The following is a 15,807-nucleotide window of genomic DNA, read 5'->3' as shown; positions in this document are numbered from 1 at the left end:
TCACCCAACTTCCCTCGCACACATCTCTCCCCCTCGTCTCGCTCACCAGCCGCCGCCACACAACGCCCACACAGGAGAGGAGCTCCTCGCCCCGATCCCCATGGCTTCCAGCGACCGCCTCGGGCCTTCGCGCCCCTGGTCCTCTTCTCCGACGCTCGCTCGGCTCCAGCGCCTCACACGTGACCCCGCACGCATGCTCGTCGCCCACGACCAAGCGCCTTCCATGGCTGCCGCTCGCCGTCGCGAACCGCCGCGGCCACCGGCCTCCATTCGTCGCACCATCGTGCCCATCCGCTACAACGACCTCCTCTTCATGGTCTTGGACGACGGGATCAAGCTCGGGACCCCTACCTCGCCGGATCATCCTCGTCTCCCCTCTGTGCCCCGCCGGTCATCGTCGTCGATCCGTCGCCATCGCTACTTCTTCGCCCTCGTCGAGCGCTCCACGAGCTTCGATGTGAGCACCTCGCATATCTCCCATGTTTATGCCGTCGTTCTTGTTCCCTGGCCGTCGTAGCCATTGACGGAGCTCCGCGCGCTCGCCGTGAGCCCTTGGCTGCCCCGACCGTGCCCGTCTGCACATGCCGTGCAGCCCCGTGCCTGCTGCTGCCAACGTGCCCTCGCGGCTGCTCGCCCGCCGGCGCCGGTCCGCTCACGCCATGGCCGCCCTCGACCCGTGTGCTCCCCTGCATCCTACAGCCACCCTTGCGCCCGTGTGTGGCAGCCCCTGCGGCGGCTGCGCCTACTGCTGCGCGCGCTTGTAGCCGTCGCTGCCGTGGCTCCTATTGCTCCTGCCGCTGTTGTTTGACACCGAATCCTGCTACTTCCTTCTTCAGTTAAGCTAGGTGTCGATTTATTCAGTTTGGTCAGTATAAGCATGCACCACCAGGAGTCCGTTCTCGTACATGTACATACTCTTTGTTTTGTGGATATAATAGCTAGTGCCGTGGTGTTCGCTCCCGTGGGATAGTGTGGCCATTAGCTGAAACGTGTCTGGTAGACTAGGAAGAATCTCTTGCTGTAACGACATGGCGCTGTAGTTAGTAGCACCCAACACAAAATACTCTCACAACTCTATAGTTACAGAGCGGCGAGAGAGTGCAAGGACACCGGCAGCAACTACAGCTGCCTCTGCCGCGCACACCGTGCCCTACGCCCGTCCATGCGCGCCCGCACCCGCTACGTCCTGGAGCCCGAATCGTGCCCGTTCGCCTGCTAAGGACCCCCGCCTATGACACAGGGGGCCCAGGCCACAGAACGTTTAAAAATAAAATAAAAACAAAAATAAGTAAATAATAGTTTAATTAATTAATTAATTAATCTCAAAAAATTAATTAATTAATAATTAATTAATTAATCAATTAGTTAGTAAATTAACTAGTTAATTTAATTAACCTGCTTAATAACCTAAACAACCCGATTAGGTAATCAAATGTTGTTTAGTAAAACATGTGTCAGTGACATGCGGGTCCCATGGGCCCTTTTGACCAGTCAACGGTCCAGTCAAACGCTGACTAGACATTTGATGAGGGCCCCACCTGTCGGCCCCTTAGACACACTCTGGGTACACTTGCTGTGTACCCATAGCAATTAAATACAAATTTAATTTTGAATTAAATTAAAATCCAGAAATTAGAAAATCATTTTAAGTCTTTAAATTTTAATATAAAATAATCCGTAGCTTGGATGGAAATACTTTGTACATGAAAGTTGCTCAGAATGACGAGACGAATCCGGATATGTAACACATTCATCCGCCACACATCCCTAGCATAGCGAACGCGAAACTTTCTCCTTCTGGTTCATCTGTCCGAAAACGCGAAACACCGGGGATACTTTCCCGGATGTTTTCCCCCTTTGCCAGTATCACCTAGTATTGCATCAGGTCATCTCTAGCACCGCGTATTGCCATGTTATGCTTTGTGATCCTTTAATTGCTCTGTTATTTATTGTGTTTCCCTCGTTACTTCTTTTCGATAGACCCTGAGATCGTTGTCGGTACCCCTGTGATCGACTACATCGACGACGAACCCTTCTTGCCAGAGCAACCAGGCAAGCCCCCCCTTGCATAGGCTGTCATTGTTGCTACAACTGTTGATACCTTACCTGCAATCCTAAATGCTTAGTATAGGATGCTAGTTTATCATAAGTGGCCCTACATTCTTGTCCGTCTGTCATGTTATATACTATCGGGCCGTGATCACTCGGAAGGTGATCACGGGTATATACTATATACTTTATACATGATACATGTGATGACTAAAGTCGGGTTGGCTCGAGGAGTACCCGCGGTTGATTCACAAATTGGGGGGCTGGAAGGACATACTTTCCCGATGGCCCCCTGTGTGGATCTTTGTGGCGAAGCGACTGGGCAGGTAGAGACCACCTAGGAGAGAGGTGGGCCTGGCCCTAGTCGGCGTTCGCGGTTATTTCAAGATAACACGTTTAACGAGATCTTAGTATTTGATCTGAGTCTGGCCACTGGCCTATATGCACTAACCATCTACGCGGGGACAGTTATGGGCACTCGACGTCGTGGTATCAGCCGAAGCCTTCGTGACGTCAGCCACTGAGCGGCGCGCGCCGGATTGGACCGTAAGCCTGCTCTTGTATTAAGGGGGCTAGTTCTGCTTCCGGCCGCGTACGCAACGTGCAGGTGTGCAATGGGCGATGGGCCCAGACCCCTGCGCCATAGGATTTAGACCGGCGTGCTGACCTCTCTGTTGTGCCTATGTAGGATTATCGGTTAAGATTAGGATACACGATACTACTTGGTGAACTTACCATCTACTCTCTTCTACATGCTGCAAGATGGAGGTGGCCAGAAGCGTAGTCTTCGATAAGAACTAGCTATCCCCCTCTTATTCCGGCATTCTGCAGTTCAGTCCATATATGATACCCTCATTCCACTTGATACCAATGCATACATATGTAGTGTAGCTCCTTGCTTGCGAGTACTTTGGATGAGTACTCACAGTTGCTTTGCTCCCTCTTTTCTCCCTTTCTATACCCGATTGCTGCGACCAGACGATGGAGCCCAGGAGCCAGACGCCACTGTCGATGATGACTACTACTACTCAGAAGGTGCCTACTACTACGTGCAGCCTGCTGACGACGACCAGGAGTAGTTTAGGAGGATCCCAGGCAGGAGGCCCGCGCCTCTTTCGATAGGTATCTCAGTTTGTGCTAGTCTTCTTAAGGCAAACTTGTTTAACTTATGTCTGTACTCAGATATTGTTGTTTCCGCTGACTCGTCTATGATCCAGCTCTTGTATTCGAGCCCTCGAGGCCCCTGGCTTGTAATATGATGCTTGTATGACTTATTTTATTTGTAGAGTTGTGTTGTGATATCTTCCCGTGAGTCACTGATCTTGATCGTACACGTTTGCGTGTATGATTAGTGTACGATTGAATCAGGGGCGTCACAAGAACATGAGCTCAAAGAATATGGTTCATTGGGGAAGAAGACCCCCTTTTAAAGGTGGGGAAAAATCCAACCGTTATGCTCACAGCCCGCACAGAGCGGTACTACCGCTCGTCCTTACGGTACTACCGCTAGGGGTAGCGGTACTACCGCTAAGGGTAGCGATACTACTGCTTGCGAGCGGTACTAAAAAATTACATCTGTGCCTACCACCGCTGGACTTATGACGAGTTTTTGGTCTAGAGCGAAAGTAGCCACGGAAGTAGCCGCGGTAGTACCGCTCCCATGGGCGGTAGTACGGCTGCAGCCTTCTTAAGAACACCAAAACTGACACAACTTCTGCAAACGGACTCCAAATTCAACGAAACCAAGTTTGTTGGAAAGCTAGCGACAAGGGCTAACACAATCTTGATAGAAATAACAATAAGAGGCAAATAAGAAAAGATCCATAAGAAAATGGTGAGAACCCTTCCTCGAACAAGACTGGTAAAACCTCCAACACCGAAAACGCAATAGAAAAAGCATGCGAACTCCATTTTTGATGAACTTGAGCTTGTCAAGAAGATGACCATAAGCTCTAAGACTCACAAAGAGAACCAAACAAGAACCAAGAAAGAGGATGCAAGGATGCAATGGTTTGAGCTCTCTGTGAACGATTTGATCAAGCTACTCATCAAGAGCCCCCCTTGATAGTACGACAATCGATCCTATAACCCGGTCTCCCAATTACCACCATGAGACCGGTAAAATAGAAAACCTATCAAGGGCAAACCTTTGCCTTGCACAAAGTCCACTTGAGCTAGATGTAGATGGTCTTGACTTTCTCAAGTTGGACCACCTTTCTTGATTGCGTTGGCTTGGTGAAGACTAGTAGATTGCTCCCCCATACTCCACTATGGGTGAGCCACTCTTCGGCACATCTTCACAAGTCCATTGTCACCACAATGGACGGCAAGCTTCAAGCACTTGATCTCTTCGTGATGCATCACTTGAACTTTCACACAGCAACCTAACCCCACAAAGAACTCTCATGAAGACCATGGCTTAGTACACAAAGCGTAATTGACAATGCTTACCATACCATGGGATCACTTGATCCCTCTCGGTACATCTTCTACGCTTTGTGAGTTGATCAACTTGATTCACTCTTGACTTAGTCTTGATCAACCTTGAACCTTTCCAACTCTCTTCATTTGGATGATGTCTTGAAGGTAAGCATGAATGATCACACAATCTTCTTCTTCAAGACATGCTTGCAATAAGCCCAACACTCATATGACCAAACTTTGGATAATTCCTTAATATGACCTCGGTCAACTCATAAACTCCTTGAAACCAACACATGGACTTCAAGAAATGCCTATGGACAAATCCTTCAAATATAACTCAATGCAACCATTAGTCCATAGAGATTTGTCATCAATTACCAAAACCAAACATGGGGGCACCGCATGTTCTTTCAATCTCCCCATTTTGGTAATTGATGACAATCACTTTCAAGAGAGTTTATACAAGGAATAATGCATCGCCATGCAATGCAACAACCAATGATGCATGAGTATGAGATGCAAATGCTTAGGAACAAAGCCAAAGCAAGAAGAAACTCTGAAAACTACTCCACAAAACTCTCTGAAACTTCTCCCCCATTGGCATCGATTGCCAAAATGGGTGAAAAGCTTAGAGGGCCAATATAAAAAGTGTTCCTTCATAAGTTGTGTATATCTCAGCAAGAGAGTGGAATGCCATACACATATCCAATGATAAATACTTGGAGGAAGACAAACTATATTGAGGCCGAAAGATGCAAAAGAATGATATACCATAAAGACATAACAAAGAGAGAAACAAGCAATCAAGCAATTAAAAGATATCAATTGAAGCAAGCTATCGAAAGATACCAATTGAACGAACTAGACCAAAGATCCTACGAGCCACATGAATAAAGGATATTATGATATGAGCAAAGGAGTGTGCTAAAGAAACTAGAGAAGCTCCCCATGATTTGTGCACAAAAGAGAATCATAGCTCCCCCAAAATCAATAGAAACTTACAACAAGTGCTAGTGGACATGAAGGAAACAAAGCTTAGCACTTTCAACAAACAAACGGTTGAGCAACATATAAAAGAGTCAACTTAAGAATAGGCTCAACCAAAACTGATATGTGAGAGTCAAGGCAATGCACTTGATAAGACTAATGTACGGATGAGCATTAAGCATCAATATAGTCTTGGAAGAATGAGATACATGGTGCAAGGCATGTCATTGCGACACACAACAAGCGAAAGGGGTTCACAAGCTCACTAAAAAGTGAATTAACAACAAGGCTTGCGACAACCCATGGTGAAGAAAGAAAGTGAAAGCCTCATCAAGACGAGGGAAACCAATTAAGATGGCAAAAGCCTCATCGAGACAAGTAAGAGGAAAATAATCTTCACCACAAAAGAATGCATCAAGATGCAACGAGAAATGACCCGCACTCAAGATAAATCCTTTCACAGAACCACCAAGGAAAAAGGTGGACGTGAAAGAATAAGGATATCAACTAGAGATGTAACTTCTCTCAAGTGTATAAGATTCTAGGTAGATCAAAATCATGATGATATCAATCCACAAAGAAGGATGTACACACGAAATAGTTACAACAAGGAAAGAACAAGATATCCACAAGGAAGTCATAAATGTACCAATAAGATATTTGCTTGAAAGCATAGCACTTGGCTAGATATGGTCTTATTGTATACAAATGAACTCCTACCGCACATCCATCAAAGACATGACAACTAGCAACAAGAGATCATAGTTGGGATGCTTTGAGAAAGGAAACAAGTATCACAAGATATGAAATGAATATCATGCCAAGATGCAACCTACACAAGGTTGAATGCACGAGAGGAAAGCGTGATACTTGTTACCTAGATAGCATTGTAAGGATGCAGGATATACCAATTGAAGGTATTAGATAGTAGTTCATTGAACATCCTAGCTTGACTCCAATAAGCACATGGTGAAAACACCTTCCTTGTGAGTGGGCCTAGCATGCAATGCATCTCCAATTGTTCCTAGAACAACATCATAAACAAAATGGTACCCAAACTCATTGGGAGCAAAGATTTAGAAACACCAATACATAGGACAAACTCCACAAAATATGTGCACATAGATATGAAAATAAATATCATGCACATCTCATCCAATTTGAGACTTGGTGGATTTCCCCCTATATATTGGGTCAAAGAAAGAAAGCATGCCAAATAAAATACATGAAGTAAATATGCATGCTCAAGACTTTCAAGAACTGATACCAATTGACAAAGAAATGCCAAGTGAAGAAAAGATACTAAATGAATAAATCATCACCCGGAGGATATCAATTGAAAGATACATCAAGGAATGAGATATCCATTGGCACACTCAAAATAAAAGATACCAAACTCCCAAAAGAGAGGATGGTTCCAAACAAACCAAGCTCTCTACAAAGTTTCATGATGGCACAAAGTACCAAAACGAAAACGGCTTGCCTTCCACCAGCACACACTTGATAAGGATCGCAAGATGAGCGTCCTAAGAAAAATAGGATAGCTCCCCCAAGCATTGTGCATTATAGAGAATTTGCATTGAATACAAAATGCACAAGATGGGATCACCACTTTCACTATATCTAACAAACACTAGACAAGCTCAAGGAAATAACAAGATCCACAAGCTGTATGGAATACAATGGGAGTTGGCACAATCCTAGGCAAGGGATAAGGCAAATAAAAGCAAAGGTCAATATAAAGATGATCAATAATTTCTACCACACATAAGTGAGTACCAATTGTCAAAAGACAAGAAGTATTTGGAAATAATTCCCGTTGGTAGATAGCAAGGATATCCAACATCATCTTCACACCAAACACAAGCAAATTGCAACTTGTAGAGCTAACATGCCACCTAGGAACAAGATAATTTACAATATCAATTCTAGGTGACAATATCTCAAATGTACACATTTTCTAGGCTTGTAATATGCACATATCATATTACTCCCCCATAATGTGATACCAATAAAAACTTAACAAGAGGCAATAAGAGGATCCAACAAGAGATAATTAATGGACTATTTAGAATTTGAATTTCTCATGAGGAGACATACCACATAGCGACTAGATAATCCTGCAATATCAATACTAGATGGTATTCCTCATGTACACACATTTATAGGATTGTGAGGTGCACGAAACACATCGCTCCCCCATAATGGGATATTCCATTAATCTCTCACAAGAGCCAACTAAGATACAAATAAGAAGCATAAAGGCTCTACGCACGACACACACGTACATGATGTGCAAACCAACACACACATATTTGATTTCTCAAGATAATCAAGTTGGAAGCACAACATATACAAACACATGCAAGGAACAAAACCAAACATGCAAAGGGGCAAGTAACTTTCAATGTAAACAATTTAAGTACCAAGTTACCGGAAGGAGGCACATTGAATATAGTATAGAAACTTGATAACCCAATTGACTTGGATTGAGACAATAAGAATGATGAAGTCCCCTTAATTCTTCATAATGTAGCCAAGTCTCTAATGACCTCCAACAACACTTATTGATCAAGTATGAGCTAGTTGGTCCCCAACCAAGTTGGGTCCTAAGAGGTTAGTCACAATAGGCTTGGCTACCCAAATGTTTCTTTTCTTGACACCACTTTGAGCACCAACAAATTTGGCAAACACATTGCCAACCTTATCCTTCCCAAGAGAATAGATATCATCAATTAGAATAGGGTTGGATAAGGTACCATTTGTGCATGAAGAAGCGACGTGACCTTTTTCACGACATAGGTAGCAACGTCTACTCTTTACTTTCCTCTCACTTGATTTCTCAACTTGAGAAGCATTAGCTTGAGTTTTCTTGGGAAGAGGCCTTTCTTCAACTTGAGGTTGAGAATGAGAGTGAACTTGTGGCCGCTTCCCTTGTTGCTTGTCACTAATGGCCTTCTTCTTCAAAGGGCAAGGTCTAGCATGATGCCCTTCAATTTTGCACTTGAAGGAAATGATCTTGGCCGAATTCTTGACTTGTTTTTGGCCCTTCTTGTTGTTGCTCTTGGACTTCTTCTTATTGGAGTTGAATCCAAGTCCACCTTTGTCATTGGGGGATTTTTGTACACTCAAGATATTGTTGAGTGTGGCCTTCCCTTCATGACATTTTTCCAAATCATTCTTCAAAGAAGTGACTTGGGCCTTGAGCTCTTTGATTTCCTCTACATGGTTAGTCTCAGCACAAGCACTAGAGGAAGTATAAGCTTCATCGTTAAAGCAACAAGGCAAGGAAAGCAATTCATCACAATATGTACCAATGTTATGCATGGATGAATTGCGAGGACTAGCACAAGGCAATATAGCATTTTGACTAAAAGTACTGCTAGTATCCAAATGAGGCTCACTAGATGTTACCTTAGCAAGCATGGCCTCATGAGCTACCTTTAGCACATTATGGGATACTAGAAGATCATCATGAGAGCTTGTGAGCTTTACATGATTTTCTTCCAACATCCAATAATTGCTAGATAGCAACTCAAGTTGAGCCCTTAGCTCAACATTCTCCTTCAATATGGATGCTTCACAAGATATAGAGTTAGTAGCACAAGCATCATCATTAACAACAAGAGGAGAAGACAACTTGGCAAGCTCTTTTGAATACAAAGCTTTAAGTTGAGCATGAGACTCGGTGAGTTTGATGAGCTCACTCTTAATGACCCTTGAGCCATTTTCAAGGTGCTTAAAGTCCTCAAGGAGTTTAGCATGCGCAACTTCAAGCTCCTTTTTAGTTTCAAAATCATTGGCCACCTCAAGAGCTCTATCACGAGATTCCCTCACTCTAGATAATTCTAGAGCAAAAGTCTCCTCAAGAGATTCCTTGGTGGTTTGTTCAAGTTCAAGAGCTTGAGAGAGGTCCGCAATCTCATTAGCGTAATCACGCTCATGACCTTCCATTTTATCAATGGTGACCTCATGCTCCTCAAGACGAGATTCCAACTCATCAATATATTTCTTGCCCTCAATAGCAATAGACATGATTTCCATGAAGTTGGAACGAGCAATTTTATTCTTAAGAAGAGCTTTAAAAATCATTTCCCCCTTAATTTTTAAGGAGGCAACATCATCATTCTCTTCATCATAATCAACATCATCATCACTCTTGCCATCATCAATATCATCACAAGATATATTGGGATTCAAAGTGGGAGATACCTTTGAAGTCTTGGCCGTAAGGCAAAATGCAATAGATGATGATGTAGGGCCCGTTGAAGAACCATTCAAGACCACATATTGTTCCATGGGGTGTTGGATTTCCTCTACATTGTTAGCACAACAATTCAAGGAAATATATGCATTTTTATCATGGCAACAAGACATAGTAAACATATCATCATGAGATTTAGTCAAGTAATTTCTACATGATATGCAAGGACTATCAACACAAGCATGTGAAACATTTGGAGTGCTCGGAGTGCTAAAGTCCAAAGATGAAGCATTGCAATAAGAAAGTGATGAAGGATTATCAATAATAAGCCCACTATCATCATTGCAATGTACATCACTACTCACCATGTCATTACCTTGTGGCAAATCACATGTAGGTGAAGTAGAAGAAGTTGAGAACACAACACGGCTGGATGTGGAGAGAGAACAATCATCCCCACAAAACTTGGACACGCTATATTTATCTTGAAGCTTTGTCCACAACTCATGAGCATCCCGGAACGACATGAGTTGAAATATAACTACATTGCTCAAAGCATCAAAAAGCACATTAGAAGCTTAAGCATTGACATAAGAGTTTTTCTCATCCTCTAAAGATAATCTTTGGGGATCCTTTGGAGGAGAAAAACCAATATCTACAATTCGCTCTAAATTTGGGTCCATGACCCTAAAGAGATTAAGCATGCGAATTACCCAAACATCAAAATTTTTGCCATCGAAACTAAGAATGTCAGAGAATCCTAATCCCCTAGTCGACATCTTTACTCTCTAGGCGATAAAGCCTAATAAAGAGAGACGAGGCTCTGATACCAATTGAAAGATCGTGGATGTCGCCTAGAGGGGGGGGGTGAATAGGCGCTTTAAAATAATTACGGTTTAGGCTTGAACAAATGTGGAATAAACCTAGCGGTTAATTTGTCAAGTACAAAACCTACAACAACTGGCTCACCTATGTGCACCAACAACTTCTGCTAAGCAAGATAAACTACAAGGTGATAGCAAGATATATGACAAGAAACAATATGGCTATCACAAAGTAAAGTGCATAAGTAAAGAGCTCGGGTAAGAGATAACCGAGGCACGCGGAGACGACGATGTATCCCGAAGTTCACACCCTTGCGGATGCTAATCTCCATTTGGAGCGGTGTGGAGGCACAATGCTCCCCAAGAAGCCACTAGGGCCACCGTAATCTCCTCACGCCCTCGCACAATGCAAGATGCCGTGATTCCACTAAGGGACCCTTGAGGGCGGTCACCGAACCCATACAAATGGCAACCCTTGGGGACAGTCACCGAACCCGTACACTTTGGCAACCCTTGGGGGCGGTCACCGGTACCCGTCAAATTGCTCGGGGCAATCTCCACAACCTAATTGGAGACCCCGACGCTTGCCCGGAGCTTTACACCATAATGATTGAGCTCCGAACACCACCAACCGTCTAGGGAACCCAAGCACCCAAGAGGAACAAGCTCAAGGGTACCAAGCGCCCAAGAGTAATAAGCTTCTCAACTTGTAACTTCCACGTATCACCATGGAGAACTCAAACTGATGCACGAAATGCAATGGCAAGGGCACACAGAGTGCCCAAGTCCTTCCCTCTCAAATACCACTGAAGCAACTAATGCTAGGGAGGAAAATGAGAGGAATAACAAGAAGGAGAACACCAAGAACTCCAAGAACTCCAAGATCTAGATCCAAGGGGTTCCCCTCACATAGAGGAGAAAGTGATTGGTGGAAATGTGGATCTAGATCTCCTCTCTCTTTTCCCTCAAAAACTAGCAAGAATCCATGGAGGGATTGAGAGTTAGGAAGCTCGAAGAAGGTCAACAATGGGGGAAGAACACGAGCTCAAAGGATATGGTTCATTGGGGAAGAATACCCCCTTTTAAAGGTGGGGAAAAATGCAACCGTTATGCTCACAGCCCGCACAGAGTGGTACTACCGCTCGTCCTCACGGTACTACCGCTAGGGGTAGCGGTACTAAAAAATTACATTTGTGCCTACCCCGCTGGACTTATGACGAGTTTTTGGTCCGGAGCAGAAGTAGCCGCGGTAGTACCGCTCCCATGGGCGGTAGTACGGCTGCAGCCTTCTTAAGGACACCAAAACTGACACAACTTCTGCAAACGGACTCCAAATTCAACGAAACCAAGTTTGTTGGAAAGCTAGCGACAACGGCTAACACAATCTTGATAGAAATAACAATAAGAAGCAAATAAGAAAAGATCCATAAGAAAATGGTGAGAACCCTTCCTCGAACAAGACAGGTAAAACCTCCAACACCGAAAACGCAATAGGAAAAGCATGCGAACTCCATTTTTGATGAACTTGAGCTTGTCAAGAAGATGACCATAAGCTCTAAGACTCACAAAGAGAACCAAACAAGAACCAAGAAAGAGGATGCAAGGATGCAATGGTTTGAGCTCTCTGTGAACGATTTGATCAAGCTACTCATCAAGAGCCCCCCTTGATAGTACGACAATCGATCCTATAACCCGGTCTCCCAACTACCACCATGAGACCGGTAAAATAGAAAACCTATCAAGGACAAACCTTTGCCTTGCACAAAGTCCACTTGAGCTAGATGTAGATGGTCTTGACTTTCTCAAGTTGGACCACCTTTCTTGATTGCGTTGGCTTGGTGAAGACTAGTAGATTGCTCCCCCATACTCCACTATGGGTGAGCCACTCTTCGGCACATCTTCACAAGTCCATTGTCACCACAATGGACGGCAAGCTTCAAGCACTTGATCTCTTCGTGATGCATCACTTGAACTTTCACACGACAACCTAACCCCACAAAGAACTCTCATGAAGACCATGGCTTAGTACACAAAGCGTAATTGACAATGCTTACCATACCATGGGATCACTTGATCCCTCTCGGTACATCTTCTACGCTTTGTGAGTTGATCAACTTGATTCACTCTTGACTTAGTCTTGATCAACCTTGAACCTTTCCAACTCTCTTCATTTGGATGATGTCTTGAAGGTAAGCATGAATGATCACACAATCTTCTTCTTTAAGACATGCTTGCAATAAGCCCAACACTCATATGACCAAACTTTGGATAATTCCTTAATATGACCTCGGTCAACTCATAAACTCCTTGAAACCAACACATGGACTTCAAGAAATTCCTATGGACAAATCCTTCAAATATAACTCAATGCAACCATTAGTCCATAGAGATTGTCATGAATTACCAAAACCAAACATGGGGGCACCGCATGTTCTTTCACCTGGGCTGGCCTACAATCTAGATCCGTAACAATAGGAAGTGGGGGAAAGGGGAGGTGTGGTTTGAATGTGGGTGCCAGTAATGTATTGCACTTACATAATATATTCTACTTACCACATCAGCCAACAAAAATAAGAAATTTTATCATGGGGTGTAGGTAGTAAATATTAAATAGATAGAATTTTTTGACAAGAGATATAACAAACAAACGAATGTATGGTGAACAATCACGAAGATATGAATGGACCTTGTGCTTTAGAGTGGCATACTCCCTCCATATCTTTTGTAATGATATTTCCCTGATACAAGCACCCCAAGAACTGAGAATTGGTGTGCCCACAATGTACATTTCCAACAAACATAGCGTGGTCCTGTTAGTTAAAGAGGTAAAAAATATTAAGAATTGGTACATAAGAGCAAGCCAAATTGGATGCCAGGAGAGCTGTGGAACTCCCTCATGGCTTGGTGCAAACTGTAAGTGTCACTAAAATAGACACTCGAGTGTCAGGCCTAGATTATTTTCTATGAAAGGAATTTGAACATCCCACAACCAACCACTTATTGAGAGAAATATGATCACAACCAACCACTTATTGAGAGAAACATGAACATGGCGACATATGGATGAGAAGGGGAAAACATTTGGGGACTGTTTTTGCTGTTCAGTCTATAATCAATGAACAATTGATTTATTATGTCTAGTGATCTCATTGTGGAAGGGCTTGGAGTTTGGATAAAATCTTGCGCACATGCTTTGATTTTCGCTATCCAATTTGGTTGGAAACTAATAACTTTGCCCATCTGCAATAGAAACAGCAGTGCAGATCAGGGACTTGTTAGTCCATGTCCTTTACCTCATAGTGCAAAAGGTATTCTGCAGTAACATTTTGTCATTTTTATTAGTATAATCCTGAATTTTTTAACTGCTTGGTATGGTTGTTGAGTACTATCAAACTGTATTCATATTTGTTGTTTTCCTCAGCTGTAATTGCATGCAGAAACATACCATCTACATTTACTTAATATTGGTAAAATTAGTTGCATAGTTAGTTTTGCACTGCCCGAGATAACTCCCACTTAAACGCTATTAATCTCGTGAGGTCCGTGGAACTGAAGAGCGAAATATCCAAATGGGGGATGAACTGAAGTGTTCATGTGCACGTACCTCCCAGGGAAGGTAATGAATTGCTCATCTTCGCTCTGGAATAACGATCGACAACCCAAGATGCATCGGTGACAAGATCCAAAGTTGCTTTACATTCCCCATAATTCAAAGTTATGGTGACAAGACAACCTATTAATCTGACATAGTTTTAGATAGCAACTCAGTGACCTTTTTCTTGAATGCAAAGGGTTAATGCTTAATCTAAAGAACGAAATAAAACAGGTTGACACATGTTGCAGTTCTTGGAGTAGTAGAACAGGCTGCTTGAGAAAAATTAAGACATGCCCAAAACTTAAGGTGCACTAATTAAGTATAAAATATCCAATGCATCCGCTGCAATGAGAAGTTCAAGATACTTAGAAACATAGTAACATATTATAGACCATTGTAGCTCTGTATCTTGACAAAAGTGAGAATAATTGCTTCTTTGTCATACGTACAAAGAAAATCAATGCTTGTTTACCTGGACCTCACATCGATTGTCGAGCCGTGTCTTGCTCTCCTAGTTCCACTCCACCTCAATGGCGTTGTTGTGATTCCCACCACTCTCCACAGTTGCCGGCCCTTGCACGGACAGAAACAAATCAGCGAGGAGTAGGGATCACATGGGGTAGAAGTCACATGAGCACGATAAACCCATTACCTTATCACCTGCTTTTCACTCCTGTCGTGGAATTGTCATGGCAGATGTCCTAGCAGAAGGACTTAGTCGCGGAGCCATCGCAACAGGGTTAGCTTGGGGTTAAACGGGACAAAGGACACAAGGAGTTTATCCTAGTTCGACCCCTTGCGGTGAAGGTAAAGGTCTAATCCAGTTGAGGTGGTATTGCTTATGTCTCGGTTACCAAGGAGCGAATACGCTTGACCTAGTTTTCGATTTGTTGTCTCTTGCCCTAAGCCGCCTCTGGGTCGTCCCTTTATATACACAGGTTGATGATACGTCTCCAACGTATCTATAATTTATAAAGTATTCATACTATTATATCATCTATCTTAGATGTTTTATATGCATTTATATGCTATTTTATATGATTTTTGGGACTAACCTATTAACCTAGAGCCCAGTGCCAGTTTTTGTTTTCCCCTTGTTTTTGAGTATTGCGGAAAAGGAATACCAAATGGAGTCCAATTGACGTGCCAATTTTTGATGATTTTTTATGGACCAAAAGAAGCCCCCGGAGTAAAAGAGTTGGGCCAGAAGAGTCCCGAGCCATCCACGAGGGTGGGGGGCGCGCCCCACCCCCTGGGTGTGGGCCCCTATCTCGTGGACGACTCGGAGACCCCCCTGACGTGAAAACGATGCCAAAAATTCCTATAAATACAGAAACCCCCAGAAAATAACCTAGATCGAAAGTTCCACCGCCGCAAGCCTCTATAGCCACTAGAACTCAATCTAGGCCCTCTCTGGCACCCTACCGGAGGGGGCCATCATCACCGGAGGCTATGGAGGAGGATCCCGGAGGGGCCATAATCACCATGAATCCCAAGGACTATAGGGAGAACCTCTCCCCATCCAGGGGGAGGCCATGGAGGAGGAAGCACAAGGGGGAGAACCTCTCCTCCTCTCCCTCGGTGGCATCGAAGTGCCATCGGGAGGGGAATCATCGCCGCGGTGATCGTCTTCATCAACATCACCATCATCATCTCTTTTACGCGGTCCACTCTCCCGCACCCTGTTGTAATCCCTACTTGAACATGGTGTTTTATGCCACATA

This window comes from Triticum urartu, chromosome 4 (genome assembly GCF_003073215.2).
Source record: "Triticum urartu cultivar G1812 chromosome 4, Tu2.1, whole genome shotgun sequence".
Lineage (NCBI taxonomy): Eukaryota > Viridiplantae > Streptophyta > Magnoliopsida > Poales > Poaceae > Triticum > Triticum urartu.
The sequence above is the reverse complement of the archived record's forward strand: the minus strand, read 5'-3'. Positions refer to the sequence as shown.